The sequence below is a fragment of the Diceros bicornis genome, chromosome 14, assembly GCF_020826845.1.
Source record: "Diceros bicornis minor isolate mBicDic1 chromosome 14, mDicBic1.mat.cur, whole genome shotgun sequence".
In the NCBI taxonomy this organism is placed as follows: Eukaryota; Metazoa; Chordata; class Mammalia; order Perissodactyla; family Rhinocerotidae; genus Diceros; species Diceros bicornis.
Window position 1 is genome coordinate 39,911,821 of NC_080753.1, and position 17,342 is coordinate 39,929,162.

At 36.8% G+C, this 17,342-nt stretch overlaps 2 non-coding genes across 2 annotated transcripts; both read left to right on the forward strand.

Annotated features, from left to right (window-relative positions):
* The first annotated feature begins 13,264 nt into the window (after positions 1-13,264).
* Positions 13,265-13,337, forward strand: TRNAK-UUU (transfer RNA lysine (anticodon UUU)). Its single transcript has one exon. It is a non-coding gene; the product is annotated as a tRNA-Lys (tRNA).
* Positions 13,338-16,634: 3,297 nt separating this feature from the next.
* On the forward strand, positions 16,635-16,706 carry TRNAM-CAU (transfer RNA methionine (anticodon CAU)). Its single transcript has one exon. It is a non-coding gene; the product is annotated as a tRNA-Met (tRNA).
* Positions 16,707-17,342: the final 636 nt, after the last annotated feature.

Genomic DNA, 17,342 nt, shown 5'->3' on the forward strand with positions numbered 1-17,342 from the left:
ATCCAAACTTAATCTTGCAGTATAAACTTTCTCTACTAAGTTGAATATGATTGCTGTCACGTTCCAGATGAAAAACAACTCGAAAACATGTCTTGGGCAGGTTACCAAGAAAAGATGAAATTGGAAAGTTTGTTATTTCCACAACTAAATGTCAAGGCCATGTGAATGAGAATAAATTTTGAGATCCAGTACATCTAGAAAAGTCTGTTGTTCTGTTGTCTGACTTTTTCTTGTGATTACAGAGACAATGGCCTGAAAATATGAAGATTTATGTCAGAAGCCTGTGATTTTTTTGACCACCTAGAGACAGAAAAAAGCCACTTGTGGAACTTATGCAGTGTATGGTCTTGAAGACTAATCCAGACTCACCGAGTCTAGGGTTCATTTTGTTGTCCAAGAAGATTGTTCACACATAAGGGTAAATTGTTATGGACTTGCTACACAAGCTTTGAGAATACTCAGACTTAAGGAAGTGGTTTAAGCTTTTCTGAATGTATGTATCCTTCTAAGAACTTATGAAAGTCATAGACTTTCTCTCCAGAAATATGTAGGACACATTCACACAATTTTGTGAGTAGTAAAAAAGTAAATATATATATAAAGTTGGTAGTTCTACAAACACACATATACTATACTAACAGTAATTCATTTGAAACTGTAATGGAAAACATATTCATAACAGCTATAGAAATATAAATATTTAGGAATCAATTTAGTAAGAAACATGGAAGGCCAAAAAATCATTAAAAAATTTTAATAGCAACAAAAATTTAATCAATACATGAAGAATCTATCATGTACTTATAGAAGATGAATGAATAAATTAGCAAATTTAATTTAAGGTTATTCTAAATTTAATATGAAAAAAGGGATGAGAATGGGCAAAATATTTCCAAAATATAACAAAGCTTGAGGGAGGGGGTTGCAGAAACAATTGATCAATAAAGCAGAAAAAAAGACTCTGAAACAGACCGAGTACATAAAAGAATTTAGCTTATGAAATTCCAAATTAGGAGTGGTTGGATAACTAAATAACTGTTTTCGGACAAGTAGGTAACTTATAATAAATAAATTTCCCAAGTGGATTAAAGATCACATGTAAAAATGAAACTGAGAGAAACAGATATATATAGATAAATAAAATGCGCTTGAGTTGTGGAAGCTTTCTAAAATATTCACAAGAAACGATAGTTATCACTACCAAAAAAAAAATAAAGGCTAAAATTTATGTTTGAGAATACCTCAAAAGTTAAAAAAACAAATGACACATTGGGAAAAGAACTTTTTTGGTGATATGTATGATGGAAAAATGGTTGGTATCTATAATATATGACATTTTATGAAATAATAAAAAAGTCCCTAAAGGAAAACAAGTCAAGGATATGACACAAAAGAAGAAATACAAGTAACCAGTAAAATGTGAAAAAATAGCCTCATTTGTTCTCAGAAAATTGTGGTTTAGAACAATTATTTATACTTTTTTTTTTTGTTTCAACAAATTGACAAAGTACAAAAAATACAATGCTCTTCAATTTTGAGGTATGAGTACTCTAACCCTACCTTGAATACCGTGTTTATTGGTATAATATTTCTGGAGGCAGTTTGACTGTATGTAGCATGAGACTTAGGAATATATATGTTGGGTAACCTAGTTGGGTTGGTTAACCTAAGTGGAATTCACTTCTAGAAATGTATTCTAAGGAAGCAGTCATTGATGTGCACACAGATTTATCACCAAGGATTTCTATTTTAACTTTGTTACATGGATGAAAAGCTAGAAACAACCAATTTGTGTCACACAATGGGGAATTGGTTAAATCTGAAATATTATGCAATTAAAAAAATAATCTTACAGGGGCTGGCCCAGTGGTGTAGCAGTTAAGTTCACACACTCCACTTCAGCAGCCTGGGGTTCACCGGTTCAGATCCTGAGTGCGGACCTACTCACCGCTCATCAAGCCATGCTGAGGTGGCATCCCACGTAGAAGAACTAAAAGGACCTACAACTAGGATATACAACTATGTACTGGGGCTTTGAAGAGAAAAAAAAAAAAAAGAGGAAGATTGGCAACAGATGTTAGCTCAGGGCCAATCTTCCTCAAAAAAAAAAATCGTATAGAAGAATAGTGAAAATTAATTGATATAAAGTAGAACAGGTAAAAACAGTAAGTTCAATATGTATATATCCATGAATAGGAAAAAGGCTGGAATTTTTTTTTTGGTGGTTATAGTTAATTTTTTCAAATTTTCTGTAATTCCTGTGTATTCTTTTATAATCAGAGAATAATTTTTAAGGAAATTGATAGCTAAGAAAATTGAATGGTTTTGGAATATAAGAATAGTGAATGATGCAGTGGATTTAAAAAGTATGAGCACAAGTATAAGACTGTCATAAAGCTCTTACTTTATTAGTTTTTTGTTACTGTTTCAACCTGGGAAAATTTATTCACTTACACATTCCGCATACAGCAAATCCCACTCCACTCACTGAGATAGGTTCCAGTCAGGCAGTTCTCATTTTCACTCCTACTTCCCAACACTTTGACCATGTGCTAACTGCAATTGGAATACCTCCTTATTTACTTCCCTTATTCCTGTCTCTTTCAAACTTCATTTTATGGCCTAGCATGTACATAGTCTCAGATTATTATTATTATGATTATTATTTGCCTTCAACAGCTCCTTTTGGTACTCATCTCTCCTTTCTTTGAATTTCTGTAACATTTATTCACATAGTATTTAGTACTTAATGGTTCTTTGGTGTTAAATAATAAGTTATTTGAGCATAGGTTCCATACCTTAGAGTTTTATAACTTCACGGAGGCAAAGTAGAAGTAGAGATATAGTAGATGCTCAGTAAATTTTCTTTGACTAAGGATGGAGGAGTGTTGTAGTAATATTGACTGAGGAAGGGAGGATGCTATAGTAACAAGACTATAATGAAGGCCTGTGCTTTGTCTGATTTGCAAGATGGCTCTTTGAACTCTCTGTTTTGTTCAGCCCACAAATATATAACCACATTTACTTTTTGTACAATACATTTTTTAAAACTAATTGAAACGAAATTTACAGTGATTATGTTAAAATCAAAGATGATACTGTACAGCAGTCTTTTTTTCTTTCTAATAAACAGCTAAGGTCTATGGATATAGTTCTCCACAATAATGTCTAATTCCTATATTAATGCAACTATTCTGGAATTTTTCTTAACTTGACATCCTCAATCTTCTCCAGCAACTTGCCACTGAATTCCAGCTATGGATACTGGACCTTCGCACATATTTATTCTGGCATGTTCTTCCATAGCTTGCTTTGGAGATAACTCTTCTGCTAAATTGTTGAATCACTCCTTTGCTTTGATCTCCATGAAGTATCAATTTCCTTTCTGCTGTTTATAATAAAAGGCTGTTAGTTTTTATAAATGTGAAATCACTTCTTCCATTTTCTCTTTACATGAATATTTTATCATAATGAGGTTATTTATTTGTTGTACCTGTTTGATTTCCTTTATCACCCCTTTAGCAACCAGGTTTGACTCTGTATTCAAAGAGGTTACATTTGTTAGGATATAGGGATATCTCTTATAGCAGACCCAAAATATCAGTAGTTGTACAGAGTATGGACATAAGCAAGCCAGAGTTCCTGGGCCTATGAACTCTGCGATGTCAGGAACACAAGATCTTTCAATCGTGTTGCTCCATCATCCTGAATGTGTACTTCTATCATGAGGTCCAGGCATCTTATCTGTTTTCAAGCCAGCAGGAATGGAAGGAAATCTTGTTCCCATTAGGGGCATGACCTGGAAGTTTGGGCATTATTTTACACATATTCCATTGACCATAAATGAGTTATATGACCTCGTGTACCTATGAATGAGAATGAACAAAGTTGTATTTCATTTTACAGGGGAGAATGATAATAACGGTCAGCAGAGATCTTAAAGTGATTGTGTCCCTTATCAGTTAAATTGCAATAGAAAATGACCTGGTTTCATAAAGTCATAGGGCATGAATTCAGTCTGGAGGGTAGGCTGGCAGGTTAGATGTCCCAATAGGGTAGTTTAATAACAGGAAGTGGCAAGACTGAGAGCAAGTGTCTCCATAGGCCAGGTGCACTCTCGGAAGGTGCATGCCATGTTCAGCATGTGGGAGGTTGCCTCCCATCCAAAAGGGGGATCTAAGTTTAATTCTTAATTCATTAACTACTAATAGGCCTCTCTTTCCAAGTGATATGGCCAGATGTGAGCATCAAGCCAAGTATAGGCACCCACAAAACAAACACATTATAAAGGAAATCTAAATCTCATTTCAAGCAACATGAAGGTTGTTGCTCTATGTATTCTCCACTCAAATCTGTCAGGGAAATTGGAGCATTTGTTTTACTCCAGCTTACCTGGAAACCAGAGTAATCTCCCTGCCACTCTTTCAGGCTAGTTCAGATATGAGGCTTAGTAACCAGACCGGAGCCTGTGGACACCCTGACAGTATAATGTTGACAGTCTACACATTGTCTCAAGAAATGGAATGCTCAGTTGAGGGAACCAGTATAAAAAATAGTTAAGGGCACCAATTCCTCCACTTAGCTGTTGTGTAATATTTAGTCCGATAATATAACGTCTCAAAGTTAATTCTTTCATCTGTAAAATAAGGACAAGATTACCTATGTCAGAGTTACCTTGGGGATTAAATGAGATAATATATAGAAAGTGCCACTTTGTGGGTAGTTTATTATTATTTTAATTATATATATTATATAATATACATATTATATAATAATCTATGTGAACTGCCATTTTATTATAATGTGACCTCAGTGATGACATTTATAAATTATTGAGTCAGTCATAAAATAATAGGCTCAGAGGGAGTAGGAGATATCTTTCTATCTTTCTAATACATAATGGCCCTGAATCCAAAATTAATTGGAAATGTTAACTTGCCAAAGAACATTTTTTTTTTTTGAGGAAGATTAGTCCTGAGCCAACATCCATTGCCAATCCTCCTCCTTTTTTTTTTTTTCTGAGGAAAAAAAAAAAGAGGCCAACATCTGTGCCCATCTTCCTCTACTTTCCACAGATGCCACCACACCATGGCCCGACAAGTGGTGCACCTGTCTGGGCCTGGGACCTGAACCCACGAACCCTGGGCCACCAAAGCAGAGCCCATGAACTCAACTGCTATATCACAGGGCCAGCCGCCACAAAGAACATTTTTAAAAGTCAGGTTTATTGAGGTATATGGATCAGTAATTTAAAATCTTCCTACAACAAAGGCTCTAGGCACCAATGGGCTTACCAGTAGATTCTATCAAACAATAAAGAAAGAACTTGTTCCGTTCTTCCAGAGAGTAGAGAATCTACTCTCCTCCAACTCATTTTAAGTCTAATATAACCTTGATACAAAAATCTGACAAGGACAATATTTAGAAAGGAAAATTACAAGCTAGTCTCATTCATGAACATAAATATAAAACTCTTGAATAAAATATTGACCGACTGACTAATAACATGTGTGAAGGATAATATAGCCTGACTAAGTTGGATTTATCCAAAGAATGAAAGGTTGGCTGAACATTATAAAATCAATCCGTGTTAACTCATCGCACTAAAAGATCAAAGGAGAAACAGATATGATTGTCTCAATGCATACAGAATGGATGTTTGGTAAAATTCATTAATTAATTAAAATACATTAATAAAAATAATTCTAAGCAAACTAAGAATAGAAGAAAACTTCCTTTATCTGGAAATGATGTGTACAAAAAGCCAAAGGCAAACATTATACTTACGAGAAATTGTGAAAGCTATCTCAGAGAGGAAATAAGACCACTACTCCTCAACACTTCTGTAGGTCCTAGCCAGTGCAGCAAAGCAAGACAAAGAAATTAAAAGTAAGAGAATATTTAGCAAGATTGCTGCATACAAAATGAATTTTTTCTATATATCCTAGCAACAAATTAAACTTAAAAACTTAAAAATACACCTTTAAAATGGCATTAAAATCAAATACATATGAACAAATTTAAGAAATGATGTAAAATGCTTCGTATGAAAAATAAAACTATTGAGAGACATTAAGACCTAGATAAGTGAAATTGTGTATTATGTTCATGAATTGTAAAATGATAAAAATTGTATTGTAAAAATATTTATTCTTCTAAAATTGGTCAATCGATTAAGGTAATTCTAATTAAAACCTCAACATTTTTCCGAATAAGCTTTTTCTAAACATTTTTATGGGAATGCAAAGAGCCACGAATAGCTAAAAGAAGAAAAAGAAGAGGTGGAGGAGGAGAAGGAGGAAGGGGGCACTTGCCCAACTATATATGAAAACTTCGTTTAAAGCCTTATCCACTCAGACAGTGTGGTATTGGTGCAAAGATAGACAAACAGACCAATGGAACAAAAAAAGAGCATATTTTGTATATAATAAATGGGATACTGCAGAAGAGAAAGGGAGGGAAGAACTTTTCAATAAATTGTGCTGGCATAATTAGATATCTATATAGAAAAAAATACACCATACGTAAAAATTAATTCCAAGTGCATTAATGCTGAAATGTAAAAGGCAAAAGTATAAAACATTTAGAAGAGAATAACAAAAAATATCCTGAGGACCTTGAGATAGGAGAGGATTTCTTAAGGAATAAGACACAGCAGCCCTAAGCATAAAAGAGAAATTGATAATGACATTAAATTTATAAATTAAATTAAGAATAAGTAAAATTAAGAACTCTCTTCATCAAAAAGCACTATAAAAGAATGAATCTAAGTCACATAATAGGAGAAGATATTTGCAACATAAATAACTTTCACAGGACTTGCATGAAAATACAGAATATATGAAGAATTTATATGACAGAGAGAGTGAGCCAGGCAGATGTTTTGTCTTTTGTCATTTAGCCTGAGATGTCACACAGTGTCACCTCTGCTTCATTCTGTTTGTTAGAAGCAAGTCGCTAAGTTTAGCCCCTAGTCAAGGAGAGGGGATTTAGACTTCATCTTTTTATGAGAGGAGTGCTAAAGAATTTGTGGACCTATTTTAAAAGAACTACAGTAATCAACTTTATTAGAAATTAGGAAAATGCTAATTAATCCTGTAATTGGATGCTATTGATCTTCCACCAGAATTGCTAAAATTAAAAAGACAAGAAGTACTAATTATTGGCAAGGGTGTGAAGTAATAGCTTTCAACACTACTGTTGAGAGGGTAAATTGATACAACTACTTTGGAAAACAGTTGGACTTTATCTAGTAATTTGAAGATATACATACTCTCTTATCCTAGATATATACCCAAGAGAAACATGTGCACATGTACACCAAGAGATTTGTATAAGAATGTTCATAGTAGTATCATCTGTATAGCCAAGAATTGGAAACAACCTGAGTGAACATTTACAGTAAATTGGATAAATAGTGTTGAATACTATTCAATAATTGACAATGAACAGATCAGGGCTACAGCAACAATGTGGATGGATCTTACAAACAAAATTTTGTGAAAAGAAGACACAAAGGAAACATTGAATATGATTATACTTATGTAAATTTCAAAACCAGACAAAATTATGTTATATTGTTTAGGGGTGTATATGTATGTGGTAAAATGTAAATAAATGATTACCATAAAAGTCAGGATTGTGGTTTTCTGGGGGAACAAGGAGAGTGTAGAAGACAGAGGTTGTGAATGGAAGGGACATATAGATGGCTTCCTGAGTGCCAGCAATGCTCTATCTTTTCGTTCTGAGTAGTGGTTAAATGGGTGTTCACTGTATAATTACTTGTCTTGGTTTTTTTGTTTTTGTTTTTTTGTGAGGAGGATTAGCCCTGAGCTAACATCCAATGCCAATCCTCCCCTTTTTTTTTTCTTGAGGAAGAGTGGCCCTGAGCGAACATCCGTGCCCATCTTCCTCTACTTTATATGGGACACTGCCACAGCATGGCTTACCAAGCAGTGCATTGGTGCACGCCTGGGATCCGAATCTTCGAACACCGGGCCGCTGAAACAGAGTGCGCGCACTTAACAGCTTGCACCACCAGGCCGGCCCCTGTATAATTACTTGTTAAGCTGTAGATACAGATTTAATTTACATCTCTGTGTTATATTTTACAATAAAAATGTAAAACACAACAGACAAATAAGGAAGCTCTCTATGTATCAATGTGTAAAGGTTTCCAAAATATGTTGTGAAGTATCAAAGGTAAGACCCAGAACATATGAATCTATATATTTACATGCAAGTGGATAAAGAAACTCCAGAAGAATAGATAAGAAATTAATAATAGTAGAACATACGAAGGATGGAGGACAGAGTAGGAATCAGGTAGGTGGGTGACAGGGAACTTTTCACTGTATAACTATTTATACTTCTTTTGAACTCTGTGAGTTTATTGCTTTTTCAAAGTACTAAATAAACAAAATCTCTTAAAGCAGTATTCAGAAGCCTTACAGGAAAGTGTCTCTTCTTTAGAATAAATTCCCATTCCCTCGGAGCCTCATGTGTTATCTTCATCCTTAGGTGCCAGTATCTCAGGAGTCAGGGTTTATTCCTGGACAGTCTGAAGGTTTGGAAAGGAGAAGAACTAATGTTTACACAGATGGACACCTGCAGCTGTCCAGATGGTACTAGAAGTCTCAGGTGCTTAGTCCTACTGCAGGGTCAAACTTTAACTCCTTGTACAAGCACTGACTAGCATGGTGGATCACATGATTAAACAGAAGACCTGTGGTTAGCAACTTGGTCAGGTTTACACACACAACCACAACAGAGAGCACTAGAAACAGAATCTAGTCAATTTACCTATGAACAGACCATTCCTATGGTTAAACTCAGGGTTAAACTCTTGAAATTTGCTTATATATCTACCTGTGGAAAAAACATTGAATGCTCCCTATGTACTCTGGTAGCCCATTCATTCAACATTTATTCAACAAATTATTAATGAGTAGCTGTTATATGGACATGTACTCCTCTAGATACTGGGACTATAGCTATGAACAAAATGGGCAAAAATCTCTGTCCTCGTGGAGCTTGCATTCTAATGGGAAATGCAGACAAATGAATAAGTAAAATTTACAATATATATATATATAGAATTACTAATGACAAAAAGCAGCAAAGATAATAGGGATGGCTGGGTTTTTTTTAATGTCTTGTAATTTTAAATAAGTTGAACAGTTAAGTCTTCATTGAGAAAGTTGTATTTGAGCAAAGACCTGAAGGATATAAAGAAATGAGTTAAGCACATATTTGGGAAAAGGAGTTTCCAGGCAGAGGATACAGCAAGTGCAAAGCCCTGAGGCAGGAGTATGCCTGACTCTTTCGAGGAAGAGCGAGGAGGCCAGTGTGGCTAGAAAGGAGGCGAGGGGAGGAGAAAGGAGGGGAGGGCTCTTGCAGGCCACTAGAAGCACTTTGGCTTTTATACTGAATAAGAGGGAAACCCTTGAGTGTTTTGCACTACTCCTGTATTTAGAATAGACAGGAAGCAGGCAAGGATAAATAAAAACAGGGAGAACAGTGAAGAGTCTATTGCAAAAATCTAGGTGAGAAATGATAGTAGATTTTCTAGTGTGATAGCAATGGAAGTAGTAAGAAAAATGGTTGGATTATGGACATATTTTGAAGGTGGAACTGATAGGTGGGATGTAGGATCTGAGCAAAAAGGAGGATTCACAGATGACTGCACAGATGAAGTAGTTGTTTATTGAGATGGGGATGATTGGGGAGCAGCAAATCTGGGAGGAAGATTAGGAGTTCAGTTTTTGACCATAAGTATAAAATACTTGTCGAGAAAGCAGTTGCATATGTGAATCTGGAGTTTGAAGGAGCAGTCCAAGATGGAAAGAGACATTTGTATGTACATGGTATTTAAGGACTGAGCCCTAAGCATGCTAAGGTTTAGGGAAGGATTATACAGGAGATAGTTATAACACGTAGTAAGTGCTATTAATAGAATTGAAATAACCTCAGGAATCCTGGGTGTTTTCCAGGAGCTTCTAAATCAGTCTTGTGAAGTCCGCAAAAGCCTCCAGAAGGAGGTAATGGATAATGTCTGACCTGAGATCCGAAGGACAAGTAGGAACTGGCAAATGGGAAAAGGGGAAAGAATTCCAGGGGAAATGCAACTGCAAATCCAGAAGCAAGAGAGGACATGAAACAATTCAGAATTTCACTGTCCCTTTCCACTCCAACTTCTCTGTCATGCCCTCCTGTCAGAGGAGTGACTACAGATGTTTTGGGGAAGTTAAATTGGAGAGATTTAAAATTTGGAGTTGGTGAGTAATATTTATGTGGCTTCTAATCATTTCTGTGTGGAGTGAAGTTCTTATTGAGCATCTAGCAGTATAATTTCCAGAATATACCATGCAGAGGCAGCCACAAACAACAGGAGCCTTGGTGTACACAGGCTTCCAAAAGCCCTATTTCCTGAAATAAGTCCCAGAAACAAAAATCTTGTTTTCAGAGACAGGAACTCCTGGTCCCTATCAAAATGGATCCAAACATTATCCAGTAGGAAATGAATTCTGAAAGTCTGGCTCCCTTGCAGACAAAGAAAAACCTCTTGAGATTTAATACCAGCTGGTTAAAACATTGCCACCCTGAGGCAGGGTGTCAATTCCACACCTCCTCAGGTTCTTCTCAAGCAAGAGTTTCCTCAGGGCTTTGCTCTGCCGGCTCCTCCTCAGTTCCCTCTGCAGTTCCTCATCGAGCCCAGAAAAGCTTTTGAAGAAGAGGGTTCAGAAGTTGAATCTTTAGCAGACTGGGAAAGTGCAGACTTGGAGGCACTACTGGAACCATCTGGTTCTCAAGAGGGCTGATTTTAAAGAGGCCAGGAAAAGAAAGGAGTGAGCAAGGAAGAAGGAAGGAAAAAGACGTGGGGGAAAAAAATGAAACCATTCTCATGTTGGAAAAACTAATCGTGATAATGGAATTGAATATTAGCAAGGGAACATCCATTTATAAACAGAGTGGCACAGCAGAAGCCTGCTGGATCTGTAACCCAGATATCAATGGATTGAAACCATCATTAACTCTAAGTTTTATAGCAACTTCATTGCTAAGCTGTATTCAAACAGTTGAACTAAATCTGTGAGTATAAGTGAGACCATCTTGTTACGTTAAATGGCCTCAGCCCCTCCTCTGTGTGCCTCCTCGCTGCTCTGCATGCGCTCTAAAAAATTCACATGCTCTCCTGATTTATAGCCTCCACTTACGTATGTACTCCCCAACAGCCTGATAAATTAAAACTTTGTTCTATGAGTTTCTCTCCAGGAACAGGCTGACTGCAGGCAGGAAACACACCTACAAGGTATCCATCAGAGCTGACAGAAGAATGAAAAAATAAAAGAGCCTGGAGTCCATCATGCCTGAAGGAAACCACCTCCTTACTGCCCATTTTCCCTATATAACTACCTCAAGATTCTGTAGTCCTTGAAGATGGTTTTTTGAGACATTAGTCTGCCATCTTTCCGATTATGCTAGCTAATTGAATTAAAACTTCCTTTCTTGATCCCTAACTCAATGTGATTAATTGGCTCAGATTGTGGCGAGTAGAGCAAGCCCATTGCTCGGTGTCAAATCTACATCTAGATCTTACATATTTAACCTTTCCTAAGGAAAAACCTTTCTAAAATTCGCCTCTCTGAGACTCAGTCTGCCATAGAAGTGTGGCACACAAGTCTCATGTTCTCACCTTCCACAAAAAAATCTCACCCTTCTGCTTGATAAATTAAGACATTTCTGATAAATTAAGGCTCAGTTGACTATGGCACATTACCGCAGGGATGTAAAAATGCTTTCCTCCTGGGTTCTCAACATGGAAACAATTGGAAACACTGAGTCAGAAACACCTCCTTCAATCAAGGTAGTCTTGTACATGATTTCATGGAGGAGGGGGGATGACAAATTCCACATTTACTTCCATTTCATCTTCCAGTAAAGGGCTTTTCAAATTATTATCCATTATTATGCTTTAATTGATTATGTACTACAAGTAGATGCAAATGTAACACAATCCACAAGAAGTATTTTGAACACAGATTTGGGGTCACAGGCAATAACATAACATCAGATTTCAATATTTATACCTGTATTTGGCACAGAGAATTATGGTAGGAAGATCAAGAAAAGACTACAAAATGATGTTGTATTGAGATAAAATTCTATGGGAAATACGGAATGGAAATAATGAATTCAAGAAGATACAGGATCATTGTAAAATCTTCCACAGAAGATTAAAGAAGGCCTCTCTCTCACCCTCTCTCAAGGGATGTTGGTAAGTATTAAATTACCATAGTTTTTAGATTCCTTTGATATAAGTCACTGCATCGTTCAGAAGAATTTATTGGGTTTTTTTTTTTTTTTTTTTTTTTTTTTTTTGGTGAGAAAGATTAGCTCTGAGCTAACATCTGTTACCAATCCTCCCCTTTTTGCTGACAAAGATTGGCCCTGGGCTAACATCCATGCCCATCTTCCCCTACTTTATATGTGGGATGCCTGCCACAGCATGGCTTGATAAGCGGTGTGTAGGTCCATGCCTGGGATCTGATCCTGTGGACCCTGAGCCACTGAAGCAGAGCACGCAAACTTAACCACTACGCCACTGGGCCAGCCCCCTTCAGAAGAATTTAAACTTATGAAGAAACATGTTAGATGTCTGCTGAAAAAATGTGATAGGGAGTGCCATGTTTGTCAAAATTCTTTTAGGGGGTTAAAAACATCCCCAAAGCAGTGAAGTGTACAGAGTAGGGCCACCCACAGTCACAACATTTCCCTCCTTTTTAATGACTCGATTTTTTTTCTTGCAGAAAGAAAAAAATTGGTAGATTTTACCAAATTTGGCAGATTCTTACCACTGTCCTACACTGGTTGCTTTCACTTTTCTTCTTGTGTTTTTTTAAACTGTTTTTTTGTTCTTCTTTGTGTCTTTTTTGGTTATTTATTGGTGCCCAGGAAGTAAGGGCTGACAGATTTAATTAAGCATTCCATAAATATTTATTGGGAGCAATCAGTTGGTTTCTTTTGTTTATTTCCCATTCTATAACTGTACTCAAATAAGGATTGTTTTCTTGATGCTTTTTACATTTCTTCTCTATTGACCCGCAGAAAACATAAACAAGTGCTGAGTGAGTTGACTGTGGAGGTTGAACATCTGCTCAGTCGCCTTTCCTGAATACAAGAATGAATCTGCCACACCACTGAACAGAAAAAAATCATTAATCCTATTTCTGCACATGGATCTAGACAAGCTTCCTTCTCCAGAGCCTGGGTAGCTCAGTTGGTAGAGCATCAGACTTTTAATCTGAGGGTCCAGGGTTCAAGTCCCTGTCCAGGCATTGGAAGTTGACTGTTCTCTTGGTTTCAGAGGTACTTTGTTCTTGTCTGTTAATCAAAGAAGGGAATTTTGGTCAAGTTTGAAGATTTTTGCCTGCCTATAGTGAGGAAATGCCAACGAGTTATTTACCTTAACCAGTGGCTGAGATTTGCTATTCTATTCCATGCAGAGGATGACTTGAGCAGTTTTTAATCATGGAGATTTCCTGAGGAACACAGTACAAAGGCTTACAGCCCATGAAATATAAGAAAGCTATCCTTCTAGATGAGGCTGTTTTAGAAAAGGAACAGGAAACTGTATTTATTGAATAAAGTATTCACTGTGTCAAAACTCAGGACTCTTAGATTTTCAGTCCTTCACTCTCACAACTGAGCTACTTGGCAGATGGGGAAAGCTCTTGACCAAATCATGGTAATGTCACACTCTAATGATAAACACAAATGGTAGGGAGTTATATGACAAATACAGCAGTATGGTCTTTAGGGAAAATACTCACCCTACCCAGAAATATCGAGACACTTTACCATTCAGTTCTGCAATTTAGGCCAATTATGTGTTGTGCAGTTGATTGCTCAGTGGATTGTTCTTTTCTTTAGAAATGTGCATTTTCCCTTCTCTCTCTGCCAAAGAATTGTACTTTCCATTCCATTTGAAGGTGATATGATGGTCTCTTTAGAAAATCCTAAGGAACCTAAAAACAAACAAATAAAAAACCTCCTGAAACTAAAATAAGAATGTTCAGCAGAGTCACAGAATATAAGATCAAAATACAAAACTCCATTATATTTCTATATACTAGCAATAAACACGTGGGCATCAGGATTAAAATACAGTACAATTTACATCGCAAAGAAATACTTAGATGCAAATCTACCCGAACATGTACATGCTGAAAACTACAAAACGCTGATGAAAGAAATCAAAGACCTAAATAAATGGAGAGCTATTCTGTGATCATTGATAGGAAGACTCTACATAGTAAAGATGTCAACTCTCCTCGAAATGATATACAGGTTTGACACAATTCCTATCAAAATCCAGGTAAGATTTTTTGTAGATTTAAACATGACTATTCTAAAATTTATTTGGAAAGGCAAATGAGTTAGAATAACTAAAATGACTCTGAAAAAGGGGAAGAAAGCGGAAGAAATCACTCTTATGATTTCAAGACTTGTTCTATAGCCACAGTAATAAAAACTGTGCATTATTGGCGGAAGGATAGACATATAAGTCAATGAAACAGTATAGAGAGCCCAGAAATCACCACATACAAGTACAGCTGAATTATTTTTGTCAAAAGTGCAAAAGCAATTCAGTAGAGGAAAGAAAGTCTTAGTCTTTTCACAAAAAATAGTGGTGGAGCCGTTGGATAGCCATAGGCAAAAAAAGCAAACCTCAACTTAAACCTCACACTTTATTAAAAAATTAACTGAAAATAGTTCATAGATTTAAAATAAAACATAAAATTATAAAACTTTTAGAAGAAAAATCATAAGAGAATATTTGCGGGACCAAATTGTGCTGCTGCACAATCTCCCACGCAGAAGAGACCCTGACAGTGGTGAAAAGAAATCCTCCCAGTGGGTAGAGCTTTAGGTGGTTCATTTCAGCATCCACTTTATATAGAGAGAGAAGTGACCTAAGGTAAGGCTGTATATGGAATCCTAGCCAGTAGGGAATGGTTGGCTGGATTGTCAGGAATCTGAAAAGAGCAAGATTTAAAGATTAGAAACCAGTAGTGTGGGGGAAATCATGTGGATTGATTTATGGGAATTGTCACAATGTTGAGGATCTTTTTAGCATATAGTAATAGCTACCAGATAAACATCTACTTCAGAACAGGCACTAAACAGTCAGGTGGATAGGTCAACTCATCCAGTAGATGTCATCACTCTCAGGCTTCAATAAATAGGAATTTGTATTATATTTGTAGAGGAAGGTGCTCATCTTTTATTTTGGTGTGGGGCTGAAGTGTGGTGAGTCATGTCTCCAAGTATCTCAAATGATCTCAAATATTTTAAGATGCAAATTTCCAGTATACAAATACCCAGCAGATACTAGAGAGCCATAAACCACAGCTGACAAGAGTAAATGCTGAATACATTGCAAGGCACAGTACTGTGACAACAAGCACAGCAAAGGAAGGTGAGAATTATTCATCCTAGAAGAAATGTAAGGAGAACTCAATATACAAATCTCTGAAGCATTCACAGAAAATGAGGGCAGTCTGCATCAATCCAAAGCCGTTAGATCCATTGGTCCTGACATTTGAATAAAGGCTTGAAGGAGGTCAGGGGGTAAATCCTGTAGATATCTAGGTATGCATTTTCCAAGCAGAGAGAACCACATCAGAACAATATGTTGGATGTGGTAAAGCAGAGGAATAAACAGCAAAGTTTTATTGTGGACGGGGAAATGGAGTAAAAAGAGAGAGAGAGAAAAAATAAAAACAAACAACAAACTCTAGCGTGCAAGCCATGGCCTAGACATTTGACTGAATGAACACATTATGCTCATCATCCAAAAGCTTACATTACTAAAGATAAAAGGTTTACAACATCCCAGATGGGCCCGATCTAGCATCATCACAGAGGCAGCTGCAAAAACAGCTGGTGTTCAGGGACTTCCTAAAAGTTCCGCTCTCTGATATAAGCCACGGGAAAGGAAGGTCCTATCTTTATTAGTTTATTATTTTTTATTTCTTCGGGTTTTTTATTTTTTATTTTACTTTTATGTCAAAACGGTCCCAAACGAGATCCAATCGAAATTTTGGCTGCCATGTAATAATTTGAACAATAAATTTGGTTTATTCTCTCTATTCCAGGGGAACCGTCCTTGTGAAAATCTTGCGCCCTTGCAAGCACATGAAAACCTCTCTTTTATCCAAACGATTTGTCTATGAGATTTTTTGACAGGAGACAAACAAGGCAGTTAACACGATCCTTCTCCGCTGGCGGAAGGGTTGGCTCCACGACTCCTCAGATTCTGCCAAGAAGGGTCCACCCGGAATTTTGCTCCGCCCGCTCTTCCTCGGCTCTCGCTGAGCAAAGAGCGGCTCCTGGAAAAAAAAAAAAAAAAATCCGAGCTTGGACGCTCTTTGGCAGGTTGGAAAAGCGCAGTCCTGGAGGTGATGGCCCGGAGCCATTGGTTGTGGAGGAGTGGATCTCCGACGTGCCTGGGAGTGAGAGGGGAAGAGACAACATTCAAAAGGAAAGGAGATGGAAAGGCTGTTTTCTCAGAGCGCAAAAAGATGATATTGATCATTAAAGTTAAGAACAGTGAAACTTTTAAACGTACCAGCAGAGTGGCGCAGCGGGAGCGTGCTGGGCCCATAACCCAGAGGTCGATGGATCGAAACCATCCTCTGCTACAGGATTTTACACTTGTTCCTTGCTAAGCCTTATTCCAATAAGGCTGCGAGCCCAAAAACCGAGTCAATTTCCGTATATACTTCATATTCAGTGCTTCCATGTTTAACCAGTCTTAAAGTTCATCGGTCTTCTGGTGGGATTCTTTCTTTCCCATCTTCTTTTGAAATTCCGCCATTTTCCCACTAGACAATTCCTCAACTCTTCTACCTGTATGAAGCGGCACACTCCTCAGAATTGTAAAATTCTTTCCAACCCTGGTGTCCAACAAAAGAAAAACTGGAAATATTTCTTCAATTGAGGTAGTCATATATTATACGCGATTTCCTGGGGAAGGAGGTGACAAATTCCATATTTACTTCTGTTAAATCAAATTTATTTTCTGCTTATGATGTTTTGATTGATTGCATTCTACTAGTGAATGCAAACATAACTCAAACCAAAAGAATTAATTATAACACAGATTTGTGGTCCCATCAAACAGCAAAACTTCAGCTTTCAATATTTAGACCTATATTTGGTGCAGACTAGTATAATAGGATGATCGAATAAAGACTTTAAGTATAAGCATTCATTACATTGGCATGCAATTCTGTGGAAATACAAATTCAAAGAGAAAGAGGATCAATATAAAATTG